Genomic DNA, 22,567 nt, shown 5'->3' with positions numbered 1-22,567 from the left:
TTTTTTTCACACAATATGTACATTCCGTATTGAAAAAATAACTTACATGTACCTCTTTATGTGTGAAAGTCACGGGTGTCTGACGAAGAGATGCTATCCAGTTGCTTCATAGATGGTGTAGCCAACATTTTTGGGGCTTGACCCATATGAAGGGAAAAAAAACAGATGTATTACCATGTTCTCCGTGTCTTGCAGGTCGCCTAACTTTATGAAAATACAATATTTAATTGCTGGAGTGCCTCTTTGAATATATGCAAAAATGCACTGGACCTGTGCCATTAAAAAAATACAGTGCTGCTTCTTCACAATGGATACAAGGTCCCTTTCAAAAACAACTTAATATTTTTAAGAAAGGTGGCACAAAATCAAAGGTGCACCCCTGCGGCCATAGACGGTTAATGACTATTACACTAACATGAAGCTGCGGATGGTTGGGTGAGAACCATTACTTTTTCTCTTACAATTTTATCGAGGTGTGGTATGTTAGAATATTGATTACCATGCCTAAGACCATAATTGGATCATACAGCCCCACACGCTGAAGACATACTGTACTGTAGATATCCATTTTGGTTCAAGAATTCTCTTTTTTTACCTGTTTTCACCACATTTTGCAGCAAAATATGTGGTTTTAAGTTTTAACAATAATGGTGTCAGCAACCAACAGTTTCTGTTTTTTTTTTTTACCCCACTATCGATTAGTAAATCCAGCAATCATCTACCTGGGTTAACACTAATGAGGACTGCCCATACCAGAGCCTAAACTGTTTATGCTGTGCAGGGTCACAGGCGCTGGAGGCGGGGCAGATCAGCCGCCCGTCCAATGTCTAACATGTATAACTTCATGCCTCCAAGTCATTTGCAGTCACCAATTAACCTTTGTGGGAGGAACTGGGAGAAAAATGGAAATGGAGAACATGTGGGAGGAAACTGGAAACAGAGAGAATGAAAACTCCAGTTTAAAGCATGTTAACAATTAGTTGGAACTTGGAATTGATTCTTTTTCTGAAGGAAAAGGAATGATAGCAGTGGTGCTCCTGGTGTCTCCAACACCCACAGACTCTCTTGAAGAGAAGCCGTTTTAAAAAGATAAAAAGATCAAGGCACATTTTTTCACTTCAAGAATTGATTATTTTTCTCTTGTTAGGCTAATCAATTAATTGACGGATTGTTTCAACAGTAGTCTCCAGTGTTTGCATTTCCATATTGTATCTCTCATACAAATGCTGCCTCATCGAAAGTCATTGCTTCTCCCTTTTTTTCACATTTATGCAGCACATTGTGTATCCTCGTAGCCCTGCAACATCAGATCTGTGCCTCCCGTGAAGGTAAAAACAGAGACGCTACACTTTTAGATACAGTGTGAATGCAGTCAACAAAATAGTGATAGAACAACAAGAAACGGAGCTTGCAGATAAGAGAAGCCATGAAGAAGATGGTGACAAGTGGATGAGTCGGAGGAGGAGAATCGTCTCTGAGGTGCATCAGGAAAGGGCTTATTACCACAGAGGACTTGTAACAAATGCAATGTCTTTTGTAGAAAACTGCAGCTGGGGAAAAAAACAACCGTCAATCATGAGCCTATATAGGAACAGACAGTGCAGACCATTCATTCTGATCAAACGTTTGTAATCCTGTTGAAGAAAATCAGCACCACATGTAAAAATAACATGGGTGCAATTCAGTGGCAACATGAAAGGATTCACTGTCAGTCACACTTGCTTTTCAGAAGGAATAAATAATATGCATGATAATGACAGCACACTTTTTTACATATGGAACACATTAATTATTAATGTGTTTCTTCCTCTGTAAGCAATTATGGATGGAAAACATCACTGCTATGAAAAGCATATTTTTCTTCCTTTCTTTGAGGACAATGAGGCTCAGCATGCTGAAAACTCGCCCTCTCTGACTTCAGGGCCAGCAGCACTGTAACCCCACAGCGGCAACCTAGGGATCCGCTGGCACGCAACTCGTTTATTTTATTTTTTATTCTGCTGATTCCCTTTCCCCGCGAAGAAGATTATTGTGCTCCTGATAAAGTGTTTAAGTTGCCGCAAGGTCAACGTAATTCCTGCTCCAGATAAAGCAACACATAGAGACCTGGCGCTCTGCTTGGGGGCTCTGAAGCCAGCTGATAATACTGCACTGGGGGAAGGATTCTTAAAAAAGATAAGAGAGAGAGGAAAAAGAAAAAAAGAAGAACGGGAAGGGAGAGTTTGGGGAAGATGGATCGCCAGCTTCCATAGCCAACAGGAAGTCATCTGTGATTGCCGCAGGCCACCCACACAGGAACAGTGGCAGCGACAGGCCGTTTACTTATCTACCTTGGCCTACCGAGCCTCAGGGCTTGAGGATTATTAGAGATAAATGGTATATTTTCCTCCTGATGTGTGCTTCTACTGCGCACTACATTAGTTATTGTCCTGTTTATGCCTACTTTGCACATACAAATCTGATGTTAAATTTGGAAAATGCATGTGACAGGTGATATTGAAACAAGGCAAATTGTCGTTGACTGAGCAGAATAATACTGCACAGTGTCAAAAGTGTCAGTTGTGTCTGCTTCAAACAAAGTTGTCCCTTCTCAGTTGATTGGATCCTTCCTTAATGTCAGGCTCTGTCACTGAACATTGGCTGCTGAGCAATACAACAAAGCAACTCTGCCCTCTTCAGTGTAAAAGCAGAATTACACCAAACCCACCTTGTTAGGCTTTGTCTCAGATTTGATGGAGCACAGGTGGGAAAAAAAAAAACCCTCAAATTTAAGCCAGTTTTTCTCACATTTCTCAACGCTGAATTAAACTGTGCATGGTATTTCAAAAGAATCAATTAATCTGTCAAACATTTCTCCAAACCATTTGCATTTTTATAATACATTCATACCTTGTCCTGTACATTGTGCTGTTGAAACATCAATCAACTGTTAAAAACACAAAAGAGTTCAGTGCTTTGATACATTTAAATGGCTTGACTCACATTATGTATCTGAGACTCTGAAATGATAATAATGGATATTGTGTTTTTGATACCCAGTGCTGCCTCTGATTTAAATGTCAATCAAATATAACCACAACAAAGTTTTGCTCAAGATGTGCAGCACATCAAGCACCTTTGAACATTTAATGAATGTATTCATGCAGAAGCATTTTTAATGTGCAGCTTGAATGAGTGTGTGATAAAACAAATTAATGTGTTTAATCAACTCAGAGGGAATAACACTGTATAGCGAGGTGCTGTCGACCTTATTTGTAGGGGACAAGAGCACTCAGCATCGTGGAGAGATACAGATCAGTGGAAGTAGGGTTCAGTAAGTGTTTCAGCATCGTCCAGGGGGCCGTTTTATTTGCCATCTTGTATCAAGAGCTCCAGGATTACTGTGCTCAAGGAGCTGTGAAATCTCTTCTGACACCTCGAGCCACTGAAACAACTGGTGTCCGCCTCTCCTATCACAGAAACACACACTGGCCGGCGTCCATCCTGAATAACAAGGAGAGAACCCCACCCCACCCCCATCCCCCTACCACCACCACCCGCTCTCTCTCTCTCACACACACACACACACACACAGTCAAAAGAATTGGAACCTGTCCTTTTTAGACTTCTAAACACTAACCTGACATGCCACCAATCCAATTTGTGTCAACAGCGGTCCCTCCGCCCGTCCCCTCGACAACAACAACAACAAAAACAGCAATTCGTGTTGACAGCAGTCAGGAGAATACTTACTTGACACATTGTCGTAACCTTCCCTAAAACAAATGTCACCGTCAATAGCGCGACCCGTCTCGGCTGACGCGAGCCATGTCCAATCTTTCAGCAGAGACATTTAAAAACCAACGATGACACATGAGCAGGAGAGGAGCACAGAATTCATTTAAACCCTACAAATAGAACTGTGGACGCATGTTTCTGATTTTATCCCATGTAATCCTTAGTCTAGATGACACCTTGGTGGTTTTCTGTTAAATAAGAAAACTTTTTTATTTTTTGGCCCGCACTGAACTTTGAACTGCTACTTCGGACAGGTTGTCCATGCTATTTTCGTAGTCCTGTGCTGACATTTTGGGTCGGTGATTGTATAAAAAGAAAAAGAAATGGAGGGTTTAGGGCTTCCTGATAATGTATAATTGAAAAAATAAACAGCCTGTGCCCAGTTCCAGAAAATGTTTCTCATAAATAAAGAAAAACATTCTGCCAGAAATGTGCTGCCTCAAAACTCTGTTTTCATTTCTTATTCAAGCAACACAAAGGTCACTGAGGGTCACTGAAGGTCCACTGTGTCCCTTCTGAAAGATACACATAAAGACACACTCCACCCCAACAACACACACATATATACTATTTACAAAGAAGCAGTGGGATGATGCAACTATGTGGCCTAAGATCACCTAGTTTTGAGGTTACAAAGTATGTTTCAAAAGTAGAGTTGAACATCGCCACATATCCTGAGATTTGGTTGAAAGTGACCACAGAGCATTAATATAGCAGCAAACAACTACCATGAAACTTCAATCTAATAGCAATTAATAGGACAGGCCTTTAATTCCTTCCACATGAAACAGTTGCTCAGAAATGCAATGAAATTATTCATTTCAACCTGTATGAATACTGGTGTAGGAAAAAAAAACAGGTTTGACTTTATAATCCTACGGGACACGAACGCTTGAAGGTTGGTGTTTGTTGGACCCATTCACCAACCTTCTCACCCGCTCCACTTAGAATTTTGCCACCTTAACTTTCGATCTTCTCTGGCCGCGTTTCCCCCTATGCTGCTGGGTGCCGTTAAACTATAATGGTGACCAGTTGCATATCATGCTAACATCAAAGGATGGCTTTTATCATCAGTGTCTGACGCTGCAAGTCACTGCCTAAGCGCTGGATTTTGATGACTTTGGAGTGAGACTGGCTTGAAGGAATATGAATAATTTAGTGGGTAACAAATGAACATTTTTTTTTGGTGTCTTGTTAACCATGCCAGTAAATCTGAATGAATTTCTGTTTTCTTTGGTGCTCATGGTTTCTGTAAAATGAACTAAACCCATGAATTGTGAAGAGTCTAACTGAGCTAACAATGTGTCATCTCCATGCTAAGAGAAATGTAAACATTTATGTTTGTATGCACAATCTCAGCAGCAAACTAATGTTAGAACTTTTGTAGAAATGAACTGCTTGGCAACCAGACCAGGCATCTACTGTAATTGAGACAGGCATTTCTTTGTCAAAATGTATAGCACCACTGGTCTAGTTAAAGGGACTGGGAAGTTTTACGGCATTTACTTTGAAAAGATATAGTGGGGTAATTGCGTCCTGAGCACAGGATGATGTCACGCTAACCGTGTGTGCTGGAATCCATTAGCTCTGTCACGGAAATGCTCTGAATGTTGCATGCAGCTCCTTTAAAATTCTTGTAAATCAGCCCAGATGCCAGAAGAAAATGTTGACATTGTATGTTTCTGCAAACCATGAATACGTAACATTGCGTACTTGATATGTGTCGTATCAACATTCCAAAAACAATGTAGTATATTAGCTGACTTTGTCTTTAGCAGGTGGAAGGGATAGTCAGTGGCATGTCAGGTAGGCGAGACACCTGCCAAGCTACAGACTACTGACAACTAGGGGTGAGTGCGTGTACAAAAATCTCTAAACATTTAGAGTGGGTCATTTTTTGGCAATTGCATTATACCAGTAAAGCCCCAGTTATCCGAATACCAACCGAATGGGCCATTTAACCAATGGTTACAGGCCGCCACACCAAAATATCGCGATCCCAAATTCTGGTCCCTGAGTCCTAACAGTGAGCTATGGGGAGCCTGTAGAAGCTGTATTCCCCATGCATGTCAGCGATTTTCACCGGGGACGCACGCGAGTAATTCAGGCCGACTTTGACTGTTTTTCAGCGAACTCTTTTGGTAATTTTATTAAAAGGCATGGCATATAGGTCCACAGTAACTTATCATTATTATTATTATTATTATTATTGTTATTATTATTATTATTATTATTATTATTGGGTCTTATAAGAGTGGGCCACAATGAGTACTGGGCAATTAAATCACAGCATCCGTGGGGAGAGGACACGGAATTGTGTGCGCTTTTATGCACGCAGGTCTAGGCGATCACGGATATTTGATGTCAGAAGATGTAGCCAGATGTATTACCTGTTTTTAAGCGGCACTGAGATACGTGGCTCATCCATCCGTCTATAGCACGAGTCATATGCGCCACTTCACCACCGACTTGTGCGTAAAAGCGCAAACAATTCCGTGTCCTCTCACCGCAGATGCTGTGATTTGATGGCCCAGTACTCATTGTAGCCCACTGGCCAACAACCCCCTTAATGACCGCACCATTTTAATAGAACGGAGCATGTAGGCTACTGACCTGTTGCCAAACCTGGTCTCACACCATTTCTTGTCATATTCACAGTCTGTCACAGTTAGTCAATTAGTATCACCCCCCTCCCCCCTACAAAAAAAACCCTTTTTCGTGTACTAATTTTTCATAACCGTTTATGATCTCAAACACGTGTAAACGTGTACATGGACTCACCCCTACTGACGACCACTGTTAGAGACCAACAAACAAAAACAATTGCAAAACCAGCTGTAATATAGCAAGTCATTGCTGTGTTTCTAGCAGCTTTTTAGGCACTGAATGTGGGTATTTTGTAGCGGGTCGTTGCTAGAACAGCGGTATGAGAAGCTGTTGTTTTGTACTGAGACATTGCTGCTTTTACAGCGAGGACTGTGCCCCCGAAACTGTGTATTTTATGCCAAAACATGATCTTTTTTCTAACTAATACCAAGTGGTTTTTGTGCCTAAATCACAAATAACCACAGTATTTTGAAATGTAAAGTTTGAATGTAGCCTTTTTAATGTGCAAATGTATCATATTCATGGTTTGCAGAGATGTACAGTGCCAACATTCTGGTGATTAAGCTGACATAAAATGTCAGTTATGGCATGGCCTTAAAATAAGTTGACACCAGGCAAGCATTGTTTTAATAGTAAGTTAAGGGAATAAAACAACTTGTGTGAATGTGTGAACACACAGCAGGGAATTGCTAAAGCCTCTTCACACTCTGCGTCCACCCACACAGGGGTTTTCACATACTGTGCCTGATTGGACCTCTTCTCAGGACCTTGTGGGTGTGAACAGGCTGGGTTTGATTGATACCTTCCTCACTCTCCTGTAATTTCCAGTGTATCTCCACCCAACATCAACCTGAGCGGAGGTCTACTCAGACAGACTGATTAAAAACACCTGCGTGGGTGGGCAGGGGCGTTTAATGTGGGATGAGGTTGTCACAAGGTTGTCAGAGTCGCTATCCATGGTCCTGATCTCATAGCATTCTCATAAGTATTCCAACATGCAAGTAAACTAGCACTTAACCAATCACTAGACTAAGTTAAATCATGACATTTATCCTATTCAACTGCGTTCTTGTAGAGCCTATAAATTCTCCCTGCAGACTGTTTAGTCTTGAGATACAACATTCAAAGACAATGTCAGAGAATCAAAGACGAGTTGAGTTTTAATGCCAGTTCAGTGCCTTAAGTTAGTCATCTTCTTCTAAGTTACCTTATCATGTTAATATTTCGTATTCAGGGCCATACGAGACATTATTTTCATCATTGATTAATATGACAAAAATTATTACTCTCTGAAATAATCCTCTTTCGATTGACTAATCCACTGATCATTTCAGCTCTGGTTCTTTTCCTCAAAAGACTCAGAATTGAATCCGGCTATTAGCAAAAGCTTTCAAGACACTCTTGAGTCCCTATGACTCAGCACTTACTTCTCCACACGAACAGTGACATAGATTATGGGTTATGACACTGTAGCTGAGTTCAGGTAAAGATTGTAGAAATGGAACCCAACAGCAAGAATATCTTAAGTGCTATAGGCAAGTGGACATGCTTGAGTTTCTTGAAGACGTTTCACCTCTCATCCAAGAGGCTTCTTCAGAACTGCTAGCCATCAAGTCCAGTTGCCTAGGATTTAGCACTTAAGATTACCATGACCTGAATGACTGATACAAATAGCCAGAATAGATGTTGGTATTGCAAAACCGCGGATATGTTACATTGGTATGTTTCATATTCAGGAGATATGTGAAAACGTTATATTTCTTCTATTAGAAATGTACAACAATTTGAAACAGTGAGCATGTTTTGAGGAAAACGTAATGCTGAGCAAATTACGTTTTCTATTTACTTAATGACAGTGTTGGGGGTCGTACCTCAAAAAAGTAATGTATTACACATTACACATTACTCAGGAAAAAGTAATCCCTTACTTGATTACTCCCTGGAGAAAGTAATTAGTTACAATACTCTTTACATTACTAGTTACTCTGTAAAATTGCCTGAAATGCATTGTCACGTAATTTGCCACATATGTGTTACATATGTGTAACAATCCTAAGGTAGGTATAGTTTACCTGTTTACCTCAGATTTTGATGTTACTTGTTGAAAAGAAAGCCTTTGCTGTTTGCGTGGGGTCGAGGCGGGTGACTCAGCTTGGCTCTGTGGGTCTCTCGCAACTAGCTTAGTGTTGTCTCTGCAGATGCTTCGTGAGATTGGATGTCGTGTTTGCGGCAGTGTATAGCAGCTTGTGGCCTGGGCAAAGTTTGCACCTCACTGTCACATTCTTGTCCTTCTGTGCAACAAACTTGAAATAATGTGAATATGTCCACCCATCAAAAGTTGTTGTCGTTGCTGACGGCGAGAGGGGAACTGCTGTTGGCGCCTCAATTTTTAAAGCCTGCTCACATTGACTAGAGTCAATCGGCCAGAGTGACGACTCTTGCCTGAACCTAACCAGTCGGCAGTTGTTATCATTCCTCGTGCCTAACCCAAACCAATCACTGCTCCCCGTCCATCCAGCTCATCTATTCTAGCACTCCTTCGTCTTCTTCTTCTTCTTCTTCTGCTGCTGTTTATTGGCAGTTGGCAAACAACGAATTGGTGCATTACCGCCACCAACTGGAATGGAGTGTGGATCAAAATGACTCATATTACATCCTCTCACTCCAAACGATAGGGAGACATTTACAGTCAGCAGCTGTGTTGTGCGTTTTATTGTCCCGATAATCTTGCAATCCTGTTGAAAATTGATGAATTTATGTAACACAAGTAACGACTTAAGTGTTTGATTAGTAACCGCGTTACTTTGTGGAGACGTTGTTACTTTGTTACCCTCAACACTGCCTAACGAGAAAAAGGTTGTGATTTAAAGTTTTAGTGATCTGGCAAGTCACAAAAAATACTGAACATATCAGCAAAATGTTAACTGAAAATGTATTTCAGTTGTTCTGCCCAAATAAGTAATCTTGCAGTACAGTATCCACTCATTTTATCACCTTTATTAACAGGCAACCAAAATCATTATCCTTCCCTAACCTTAACCAATGTGCTTTGTTGTTGTCAAAACCTAAAACAGGACTCAGGACATGAACCTGAAGTTCTGGTGTCAGTGTCCCGCATGAATATAGTATGTCATTACCTGAAAACAACGTCTCCAGGGAGTGATTATATTTCTACAATATTATTAAGAGCTATTTCTAGAAGAGAAGGTTGGTTTCTTTGTGTCTCAGTTATATGTTGTGACAATTCTGTGGTTAACGTCTGGTTAGGTTTAGGCACAAACATATTTGATTGGGGTTAGGAAAACACTATGCTTTGGGTTATCCCTAACTCTCTTTGAAAACTGGTTTGCTGCTGCTGTCTGCTGCTGATGGCCATCTTACCCAGGTGTCACGCTTTTCACCATTTTTCCTTCCACCTGATGAGAAACTCAGGTCATATACATATAATCTGAACAAGGTCATATGTATTAAATGTACAAATGCAACATATCCATGGTTTGCAAAGGTACAATGCCAAGACTTTATTCTGGCGCCTGGGCTGGGTCATGCTTGAATTAGAAAAACAACCTTAAATTTTATTATAGGTATTACACTAAAGATCTTTTTGGCATGATTCAGTTGCTGATGGCAGGTTGTCAAGAGTTTAATGCCCCATTCACAGTCAGACTCAAACACCGGAGATGCTACACTGCCATTCATTGTGAATTGAACCTTGAAAAACATGACAACCATGACTCAGAGACACAGGCCTAGTGGTGTGACATGGGGAAGTTAAGAAAAAGAGCAACAATAGCAACAAAGAACTGTGCTCTTTGAGGCATGGATGTCTAAAAAGACTTGGAGATCCAGGTCCCATTCATTCCTATGAGATTTGCTCAGTGGCACATGAAGCCAAAATGGTTCAACTGCTGTGTATGAAACTTCCCAGATGATCCAGGGATTATTGGTGCTGCTTCTGCACTGTGCGGCCCATACAGCTGGGGCACTAGGGACTTCTACCAGCTGAGCTTGCTACTTCCAGTTTAGTGCTCTGTTCACTAGAATGGGGATAAAATTATTCAATCATGCGGCTCTTCTAGACTGTAAAAAAATGTTATCGGACTGAACTGATAAAATCCCAATAGTGAAACAAGTCCTTTTGTGGGTGTTGTGATGCTCAAACAAATGTATCCACTGATTTACGGACTTCTCTTTTGCCATGCAAGTCAATGGCAGAAGTCTTTTTGGGCTGCAAGGCACTACGTGATGGTATAATTGCACAGATTGGCCACTACGAGAATTGGCTTCCAAGCCCAGCACACTTCCTGGGGCCTGTTTTGAGTCCCTCATAAAACAAAAGCACCTGATTGTGTTCTACTCAAATATGATGCATGGAAACCTATCATTTTCCACTTTAGATGCAGTGTCTTCCAACATGTGCCAGTATAGTGGCAATATGAGAAGATAACTGCCAACTTGCAGCCGCCTATGTAAATTACTTGCTCAACACAAACATGACAGCTAAAGGCATGTGAAAGCCAAGACACATCCTGCCACCTTCAATCCATATCAGACCACAACATCTTATATTATTTAGTTTTAGAAACTACTCCCTAAATCCAATGATTTCTCCTCCAACTTAATACTTATCTAGTTGAAGAGAAAACATTTAGTATTTTTCTCATTTTTCTGTGCGAGAAACATGCATTTGCATTTCAAAACATCCCTCTTAATCATTTTGACAAAATTCCCAAAGACAATGTTGCACCAAAGAAAACCATGAAAACCAAGAAAAGAAAGAAAACAAATGTGAATGCGTGATTGCACCCTGACAGCCAATCGGCAACCTGAGTCATGAGTGTAATCAGGAATGGCTGCTGGATCTGCCATGTCCTGCTGGCGAGCCGGTGATTGTCCACTGGAGGAGGAGGAGGAGGAGGGGTATGGGTGGGGGTGCGGAGATAACAGTACAGCCGACGAGATTCATGACAGCCTCCTGCGGAACCTTGTGGACTGATTACACGTCCAAAAAAATGCATACGGCAAACGGATATTAAATCAACACAGCTTATTGCCATGCCAGCGTAGGACCGAGCCTGAGCGTGGGCAAAATGCATCTGCAGCTCACCTCTATAAGCACTGTCGGCAGTGGGAGAATTACATTTCTATGGGGGCTCTGGATGAGTTAGGCAATCTTCCTTTCCACGGCAATGATTAATAGTGATGGCCCCATAAATTGTTCTGTCTGAGAAATATATTGCTGCCATAGTATCTGTTGTTTTGCACTGGGGAGGCCACTCTGCCTTTGAGGGCAGTGGGTGGATAAGCAGTCAACAATGGAGTGCAGACCCAGAAAAAATGCACTCGTCTTAGAGCAGAGGTAGACCTGATCCATCAAAACTGACTGTCACTTGCCATGCACAGATTTTTTTTTTAGCTCTTTGGTGTGAAATTAGGCTCCCAGAGACCAAACAAATCAGACATCTGGCAGCGTTATCTCATTTTATCTGGCTGACCCTGTACGCTCGCTGTCATCTGAACAAAGGAGTCTGTATTTTTAGTTGACTGGAGGGCTATACTTGTACTTGAATCTCATCCCCAGACCATTTTCTAACGTCTTTCACTTGTCACACACTTTTTATTTTCTGAATCATTGTTCAAAGTTGAGTCACATATGTTTGTCTTGACCTGGTCTTCGATTGCTGAGTAAATTGCATTCCATCACTGGCAGCGTAAATGAAAGGGAAAGTTGTGTACACCCAAAATCTACTTTAATCAAGACTTTTTCCAATTAGGGAACTTTTTAAGGGCTTTAGTTTTTGCCTTTTAAGAACCCCTTGTACATCTTAAAGGTTCTATATGTAACTTTTTAGATGTAGCCTTTTAATTGATTTTTACTGGCAATGGGTGAACAAATTGCGATGTAACTTAAAATACTGAGACCCTCCCCGACTAACTTGTTTGCATAACAGTCTATGAACTGATTTCTAAAGGACTGTAAAGGATTTTTTTGCTGTAAAATCAGAAGGATATGATGTTTATGTGTGCCTCTGAGTGCCTTGCCTCTCTCCAGCTGCATCACAGAGCTAACAGTGTGCAAAAGCAGCTAATGTTAGCTTGAAAGGGAGTCAGCTGAAGTCAACAAACAACCAGCACCCACCACAACACAGAGTCCACCTATGCTCTATTTACATAATATATTTTACAGCTATGGCCCTCAGATGGACCTTTACTTAGCACCCTGTACAAACTCCAATTCAGACAGCGCAACACATTGCACCGAGGGTCTGATCCCTAAGGTTAGCCAATAGCCAGCTAGCTGTAACTAGCCATAAATTTGCCAGCTGTAGATGAGTATGCCTCTCTGATTTTTTGTTTGTTTGTTTTTTGGGGTCTCACATTCGATGTCACTGACGCGCCGTAAAACAATCTAGTAATCAGCAGAGAGCGGCAAGAATGCCAGTGAAAATGTTACAGTCTTGAGGTTTTTTTTATTTCTTTTACTTATTCTCCATCCCAACCTAATTTAAAACAATATTCAATACTGCATGGACAGAGATGGACAGTATTTTGTGGTGGCCGGGAACTGCATCAGGCGGGCAAAGCAGCTAAAATTAGCACATCTACCCGAGTGTCATATTGCCATTGGGCTACTTCCAATCAGAGCTGGAGCCAATAAACACCCATGACTACTGCAGAGCATAGACTGTAAAAATATGAATGTAGCTACCAGATGTTACCCAATAATTTGTGGACTCATGTTTTGAAGCTTCGAGTAAGTAATTTTGCCCCTCGCCCTACTTGTTTTTTTGGAGCCAGAAGTGACCATATTTGGGTAAGAGGCTGGGGCTGTGGAGGAGCGAGGGGTGGATCTGACTAAGAAGCTGAGGACACTATGTGCAGACAGTCTGTCATTCAAAGCACGCAACACTTAATTATGCATACTTGACTGGTGAGTTATACAAAATTTCACCCCCGTTACAGTTGTCATGAATGGGAAAACTACCTATAGAGATCAAAAGCGTTTTTTGTACCAGGCTGTAAACATGTTTAATTCTGCTGTGAAGTTGGGCATTTTTACATGGGGGTTTATGGGGACTGACTGCCTTCTGAAGCCAGCCTCAAGTGGCCATTCAAAGAACTGCAGTTTTTGGCACTTTTGTGTTGGTGTCATTTTTCAGACCCAGAGGCTGCCGCTTGCTTAGGGGGGCACTTGTCCTGAGAATGAATGGTGACTGTGACCTTTTACATTCAAGACAAAGACCAGATCATAGTGGGCGTTAGTAGGGTTTTTTGTCCAGTGGGAAAGGGGCTTCAGGTTAGCTGCATGGAGCTGCTGTTGGTTGTTTCGTAGCATCAGCGTTAAAATAATTGGTCCAAATAAAACATCAGAACATTACAGATAGTAATGTTACTCTTAATGTGATTGTTATCTTTTCCAGCATTCTGTCAGCATGGTGCCGGTCAATCAAGTTCAGTCTTGCAAGAAGTGCAAGTGCAAACAAAAGAATGTGCTTAATGGCCACTGGTCATTAATAACAAGGATTTTCTGACACATACAGAACTGTCAAATTGATATTTAAATGGATAATTAGAGGCTTTGTCAAATATTTGACGTTTGAATTAATGTGTGAAGTAACCCTTTCTATAAGAATTACTTTGTTAATAAAGAGCCTTTTCAAATTAACAGTAAGTTAGCGTTGGGTATTTTGGTCACCTGACAAATGTTATTCCAGCATTAAGCAGCAGTTTAGTTTTGTTCCCTCCTCCGTTAACTTCTCTTCAAGGTAAAGATGCTCTATAGAGTTATTAAATTGAATGGGATAGCAGAATAGTATTTTGACATTGGGAAAAACCCTACAGTACAGCTTTATTGCAGAGTTTGGCTTTAAATATGTCCTGATTTTCTCTGGCCATGGTGTTGGCTCAGTCCTGACCCCTTTGGACCTGGTCTTAAGCAGACTTGGAATCAGCCCAGGCCTTGCTGACTGCAGCCAGCTCTGATTGACAGTTTTCTCAACACATAAAAAATGTTGAGTCTGGCTGCAGCTCAGCTCCGTTCCTGACTGAAACTCACATGGAGTGAAAAATCACAATGACACACACTTTACTTATCCGCATGATAAGTGCTATAGATTTTAGTGTTAGCTTATTGATGAACTGACTAAAAATGAGTTATTATGCACTTTGCCAATTGCCTGTTAAGCAGAAACTCCACAACACTCAATCAAGCTATGGCCTAGAGCTATGCTTTGATCAATGGAGACTACAATTGAGATTTTTCTTCAGTATCAGGCTGTTTGGCCCAAAGAAACTGCTAACTGTAGAGAAAATATAATCATGTAAACGAGACTGAAAAAAAGCAAACAACTTCAGACTTTCTTTAGACTTCTTTAGACTTTAGACTAAAAAGTTGGGGGTGACAGAAATAAAATGATACATGATTAAAAAATAATACAACTAAGGGCTATTTTTTCATTACATTTTCAAAGCTTGCAAAAATGAACCAAAACATAACCTTCTTTCATTATTTTCTGCTCAGTTATAAATCTAAATGCTTAATTTCTTGCATCCATTTAAAAAGAGCTACTTATTGTACTACAAAGTTGCCACTGACATCAGAATACTTCCCAAAAAGTCAGTCCTAATAGGCTGGTCAATATAGAGAGGAAAAAGTTACACGACCCCCCACAGAAGTGACCAGAGCTGAACATGTGTCATTAAGAGTCGGTCATGTGGCATTTGATTTATCACTGTTGTGCAGTTTTTTCTTTTCATTTTTTTCTCATAGGGATGAAGAGGAGGAGTAGACTGTGTCAGACAGTGAGGGAAAACCTGACTCATCAGTCTCACTTTCCACACATAAAAAGGCACTTGCATATTCCTTAAGGCTGCCGGGATGCCTCTTACAAAATTCTTGTCAGATGGTCAAATAACTTCTGAAGCTCCCTCCCCCCACACCTTCTGACATCGCATTAGGGGAAGCTGTGTCCCACCATTTCTGTAACTTTCCAAAACTGACAAACCGGCATTCACACCCACTTCACGCCATGATTAGCCAGCTGCGAGGAGGTGAGAAAGGAGCCAGATTGTGATCTTCTCTCTAGCTCTCTTTTTACAATCTTTACACAACTATTTCTGTCACTTTTCATAAGAACAACCCAGTGCAGCAACACTGTGGCCTTGTCTTTTGGCATACTCACATTGTATCCAGACAGCATGAAATCAGATCCAAACAACATTTGAAGGTGGCTTGAAATGTGATTCCAGTCTAGTTCCTACAGATGCATCTCAGTCAGACACTCTGGCCTTTCAAATCACATTTCAATGTGTCTTTTTTATCACTCACAATGCAACACACAACTATGTAAAATCCAGAGTGAAGGAAGTGCTGAGCAGAATTCATGCTAGCAGATACTGGCAGGACACTATAGAGAACATGGAGAATGCAACGGAGGAGCTCTGCACCGTGACTTGACAGCCTGATTGTTTGGAGGGCAACGTGATGGACCTTCATTTGTCATGCGTCCACATTGGAAAGCTGCGTCACCTGCGTAGATATGTAGTTACTGACGCCTTTATCATTACCACAGAACCCCATGCCAACCCAGTCTCACTCTGAAGTCGTCCGATGCTGGCGCTTGGACAGTGACTTCCGGCGTCAGACACTGATAAAGAAAAACTGTCCTTTCATGTTGGCATGATATGCAGCCTGGCACCACTGCACAAGGGGGAAATGTGGCGACACAATAACGTAAGTTAAAGGGGCAAAAGTCCAAGTACAAACAACCACCGACTTTCACCCGGCAGGCCGATATTTGCTTCCTGTATGATTATAAAGCCAAACCCTGTTCTTTTTTTTCCAAACCCAACAATGTGCATTTTGCCTAAATATAAACGTGCATTTTTTTGTTGAAGGAAAAAAATGACAATTTGTAGTGTTGTACTGATGCAGTGCACTTATTTTGAAAGAAACTGTATGCAAACTGTACATTTCCTGTGAGAACGAAAGGGTATTTTGAAAACAGACATTGCATCTAACAGGCTGAATTTAACACAGTGTCCCAGGACATCAACAACAAATGCACCCAGGGTACCTTGTACATCATATGTCGACGTGGAAAGTCCATGACCAAACGTCGATATGTGATAACGTCGGAGTGAGAATGTGTTGCCCATGCAGACAGGTGAATAGTGTCTCGACACACAAATCTGATCTGATCATCTGTCAATGAGTGCGTTTACATGGACAATTTAATTCCCTTTTCATTCGGAATGAAAGTTCATTCCTATTAAAAGTGATCTTGTAAACACCTAATTCGGAATGAAAATGGGCAATGCAATTGAAAATTCATTCTGATGTAAGGGGCTGGAATATTCCGTTTCTAATTCTGAATGAAAGAATTTCTTGCACTTGTATACACTCATTCCTCTTTAAGTTCATTCCGGTCTTTCTGCGCATGCTCGTTTCCTTGCTCTTCTGGCATGATGACGTATATAGCGTGCACACCTCGTTGCACTAACTGGTTTCCATTCGCCAAAGCACAGTTTTCTGTCTCCCTTCTTCGACCTTCTTCCTCCCTTCTCCTCCTCAACAGACGTAGCATTAGCAGAACAAGGTAAAGGCTACAGACTACAGTGTTTTCTTCCAGTAAACGTAAACATGTAACATCTGCCCTGCCCCCTATCCAATCAGAAACCTTCCCTGCCCCAAACCTTGCGCGGACCCGAATGAAGGCGATTAAAAGGCGATTAAACTGATCTCCCGTGTAAACCCTCTTTCAGAATTAATATTTCCCATGTAAACTACCTGGAAAGACTTTAATTCCGAATGATTTCATTCAGATTTATTTCATTCTGAATTAGAAGCCATCATGTAACAGATCTGATTTGAGAAAGTAGATCTGATTTGTCTGCAGTCTGAACGTAGCTTATGAATGCCTTCCAGGAGAGACTGTCTGAAAAAATGTGCTGTTATCCCCATCTTGATACAATATTGTGTCTCCCCCCTCTGTATGATGGTCAGCTTTTCACTCCCTCTTCCTGTGTGGCTGTTCAGGCCATCTACATCATAATACACTTTTCACATCTAAGGTGGTCGGACAACATGTTGTGTGAACCAGTTCTGATCGAGCATAACCTGATCTTAACTCTCTGTGTGGAGATTATAGGTTCTCCCTGTGGACAACATGTACCTGGTGTTTGTGTGGCTGTCTTCCACCAATCCAAAGATACATATCAGGAGGATCTGAGGCGTGAATTGCCGATACGCATGAATGTGACAGTCTGTTTTACCATCACAGTGATGGACAGGTTTCCAGTCCATGAACCAGGAAGAAAGTGACATAAATAAATGTAGTCTATCATGAACAATTGTGATTAGCATCCCAAACAAATGTTAAGCCAGGAGAAGCAATGTCAACAAGTCACCCCATGCTGGCTCTAATTTGTCAAAGTGAAGCATCAGTTGCCTGATGCCAGTGAGATGTGTGATATAGATCACACTAATGGCTGCTTAGTCTTTTCCAAAGACAAATTATCCACAGCAAACGACACAGAGTCCATTTTCTGAATAAGGTAAAGTCCTGTCTCGATCCTCTAATCTATTGCTGATGTGGGACTGTCTATGATGGCAAATTGTGTTGTCTGGACAACATCACTTGATAACATTTTGCATATAGGTAGGCATACTAAATGTGCTTCGGTTATTTTGTATACGTACGTACACACATCTATATTGGGAGACTGTATAGATGTTACAGTGGCATCACAAATGAGATGGCTCTATGGTACCCAGTAGTGCGAATATGTCCACCAGCAATTTGTCAACAAATATCAGTTCCATGTGTCAGAATTTCATAGCAGCTTGAAATGTTTTCTCATGCCTCATTACCAACTTGTTTTACATGAGGGAGGGCACACACATCTTCCTGACTGTGTCTCAAATGGTACATGAAATGTGCATTTTTAAAATTCCTGTCACTTTTAAGAGTTGTAGTTTGTTATGACATTATTCTGCCAATGAGGACTATTTAGTATTTGTGTCTAGGTTTGTCTTTGTACTGCTGTAGGAGAACAATGCCACAGGGCAGTTATATGCCTACACCAGAATGAGCTAAACGTGCCTCCACAATGCTTAATTTGACCAGTAATGGAGGATTTGTCTGCTTTTCTATTCGGGAAAACAGAATTAATGATGTGACATGTCTCCATTCAGAGGTTACATGCTTGTCAGTGAGGGGTGCTGTCCATTGCCATGGCAACCCTTTGGCCAGCTAGTGGGAATCCGTTTTCTGTTATCCCCCGACCAACCTTTGGTGAAGATAACCCCAGTACAGGCTCTGCTGGTGTGATCTCCTCAGAAGAGAGGATTCTAAGATGTAGCACGGGAAGAAGTGATATCTAAAAACACACACACAAACACACACTCTTGTATCAGTTGGACCAATCCTCCCTGTCTTTTATCACATGTATCGATGCTGTGAACAGGTATTTGAACCCTAATGCTATTCTCCACCGCTTTTCATAACATTTCAGGATTTGTGTTGGGTATTACCCACTCCAGGGCAAAACTGCACATCTCTTTGATGGTGTGAATCATTCTTGAAATCATGCAATTCCTGCTTGGCTTTGAAAAAAATGGTATTTGAAGTGAGGCACTTTTGTGCTGCCTCATCAGATATCTTTAGATTTGTGATTGATTCCCTAGTCCGTGAACCTATCTCAGGCTAACATGGTAAATAGGAAACGCTTAATTCTGAACTAATGCATTTCCTTCTGAATTTGAAAAGGGAGGGGAAACGAAAACCTTTGAGGATAAAAGAAGAAATGATCTGCATCTGTGCCAGCTTTGATGCCCGTGCTGCACAGACAGAGTGTGCTGACAGAATAATTTTATCTTCACTCAACTGGAATCCCAGTGGTCTTTCTTTGACCTCAGCAGGTGACGTTTTACTTGGGGTGGCCCTGGCAGTGGAATATCACCTATCAATGTTTCTATTATTAATGCTTTTTTTCATTCATTCATTCATTTTCCGTAACTGCTTATCCTCTTGAGGGTCGCGGGGGGGCTGGAGCCTATCCCAGCTGACACTGGGCGAGAAGCGAGATATATCCTGGACAGGTCGCCAGACTATCGCAGGGCTAACATATAGAGACAGTCAACCATTCACACTCACATTCACATCTACACGCAATTTAGAATCACCAATTAACCTGCATATCTTTGGTTTGTGGGAGGACCCCGGAGTACCTTGAGAAAACCTATGGTGACATGGGGAGAACAAAAAAAGGCTTCCCTTCTGAAGTTTTTCATGATCATCTAACCAAAAGAAATCAACACTGATAGAGGTAATTTAATGAAAAATGCATTCCTTATGTCTTCATATACAGGGCAGTAAAACAAGAAATGAACCTCGTCAAAATTACACAACAAACAAATGCTGTCCTCCTCTAGGGTTACGTTAAACCTTCCAGTCTCTAAGGCTAATGAGTGCAACTGTGCACACAGGGATCTTTGACTTTTGTTTAGATTATACTTCACGCAAGGTTCCTCAATGTAGCTTTTCTTTATGAGACAATAAAGTTCGTAGTTTTGGTTTATACCATATGTCAACAGACCATTTTTCTCTAAAGGTGCGGACACACCAAACCGACATCAAAGAACTAGCGCCGATGAAAGCCAACTGTTGCGTCGTCTACGTCGCCTCACATCGCCCTGTGTCAGTTGTATTTGAACACACTACACGGACTACATCCGACGGCCAAGTAGCACATATGTTCTGTACCTGCGTGAGAGAGTGGAGTGACATAGTGGTACATCCTGACAGCCGAGGTGTTACCTATCTGTGCAGCCGAGCACCGCAGCACCTCCACGGACTATTACATCCAGACAGTCCCGGTATTTCCTCCGCAGGCTCCACTTCACTCAGCTGCCCGATAAACCCGCTGCTTCTTCCCACTTTAACCTGAATAACAAACCAGGGCTTGGTGCTCCGGCTGGATCCAAACGGAGAGCCGGGGCTAGCTGGGAAGCTAGCGGAGGCTAACTCCCGATGGTGCGGGACACACCGCAAAAACTAGGCCGACAGATGCTCACCGACGGCCTGACTTTGGTCTTTAAGGGCCTTAAGCATGCGAAACATTTCACTCCCAATCTCCTGAATATCACAGGTTAGCCTGTTTGGAAAATAAACGAAAAGTTGTTCGAATAAAATAATGATTCTGACTCATTTGCCCAGGGATGACAATGGGAGGTGTCCCAGTTAAAAATCTTTTAAGTGCATCTCTGTGCCGACATCTTAACAAATCTCTTCCAAAGCTGATGTTTGGAGGGTCCCCATCTCGTATCTCCACTTACGGCCAAAACTGAGGTAAACCTATGGACACACATCAAGGATTGAATTGCTCTATAATGCACTGTGTTACATCTTGTTTGTTCTTGGAAACCCAAAACACCAGAGGCATGGTCAGACACAAGACACACACATGAATTATAACGTTTTGTTTTTACTTTGTTCAGTATGGATCCCAGTGCTCTACCTGCTGACTGAGCTAGAACACTGATAGTTCCTTTAAATAACACGTGCTCGTCCAGCGTCAGGCCAGGTATCTATACTGGTCAGTATATGACAGCAGTAATGACCAAAATTAAAAACAACTTAACTTCTCTCCACTGATTTTCTTCTGAAATATACTGTTTGCATTTTGTCTTGATTTACTTAGTCTCCATTTCCAGCACCATTCCTCTGTAGTGTTCAGCATACTGTACAGATTTTCTTCATATCATACTATTATTACCAATTTCTCGATCATGTCAGAATCTGGTAATAATCCACACTGAATACCGGTGGCTTATATTTCTCTGCACTCGCCTCCTCCTTCACTATGGTGGCCACTTGGCAGTGACTACCTTGCATTCATGGATCACCCAGACATAGAAGCCAGTCTCCACTGCCACGGGGAGGAGAAAGAGGTCCCAGGAAGAGCCAAAATTAAAAACAAAACAAAACAAAAACTCAAACAAAGAGATATTAGATAGACTGCCTCTGTCACTGCATTAGTCATGGCTGTTTCTACAGTACATGTTTCACTTGGGCATTGTACCAGAAATGAAACATTTTTTAGAATTCATCATGAGTCTTGATGTCACAAAAGCTCTGTCAAAAACTGAAGAAAACAAATACAACAGCTCTGATTAGTCTGTTGTCAGAGAGCACAAAAGAATGCGGATACGGGTTAAGTATAGCAACATGCAATATACTGTGTGAAATGTAATATACACTATAGTCCAATTTAACATAATTTATCAGATATGTCTACACTGAACAAAACTTCAGATGCAACATTTTTATTTTATGCTCCTATTTTTCACAAGTTTAGGTTAAAGATCTACTTTTTAATATCTCAGATTTTGAGGGAGTGTGGCATTGACATGCTGACTGAATGTTCACCACAGCTGTTGCCCGTGAACTGAATGTTTATTTCACAACCTTAAGACGTCTCCGATGTTGTTTCTGAGAATTTGGCAGTACATCTGACCTGCTTCATAACCACTTAGGTCGGTTACATGAACTGCTGGCTGGTGTAGCTACGTGTGGTCTGAGGTTGTGAGGCCAATTGGATGTATTGCCACACTCAGGGAAACAACATTGGAGACAGTTTATGGTGGTGAAATGAACATTCTGTTCACAGGAAACAGCTCTGGACCCTATCTCAGAAAGCAGGCTCAACTGAGTCTAATCCCGATCTCTGAGTTGACCGAACCTGAGCTGGCTATTAGCTCAATCAACTCTGAGTATGTTCAGCCTGAAGGAAGCGCGTTCACAGTGAGCACCAAAAGCCATCATCAATGGAGTGCAGATGACATGAATTTTAATGGCAGAAAGCGGAGGTAAAAGCAAAGTCACTTATTTCACCCAAACTGAACTGGAGATTTTAATGATCGTGTATGTGGACCTCGAACATGTCTTCAAAAAAAAAAAAAAAAAAATCTGTTATGGCAGCTGCAGCTAAACAGCATGAGGTGGGATTGGAAAAGATTGCAGTGTGTGTTAATAGGTAACGTGAAGTGACGTTATGTAATGTGGTGCGTTAATGCGTGTCTAATATACAGAAAATATAGAAACATTTTTATATCTTAACAGTGTTCATATGTTTTAATATAATTTGCGATATGCTCTTATTCAGCTGTAATCTGATGGGG

Source organism: Epinephelus fuscoguttatus, linkage group LG10 (assembly GCF_011397635.1).
Source record: "Epinephelus fuscoguttatus linkage group LG10, E.fuscoguttatus.final_Chr_v1".
Classification (NCBI taxonomy): Eukaryota; Metazoa; Chordata; class Actinopteri; order Perciformes; family Serranidae; genus Epinephelus; species Epinephelus fuscoguttatus.
This window is presented reverse-complemented; position numbering follows the sequence as displayed.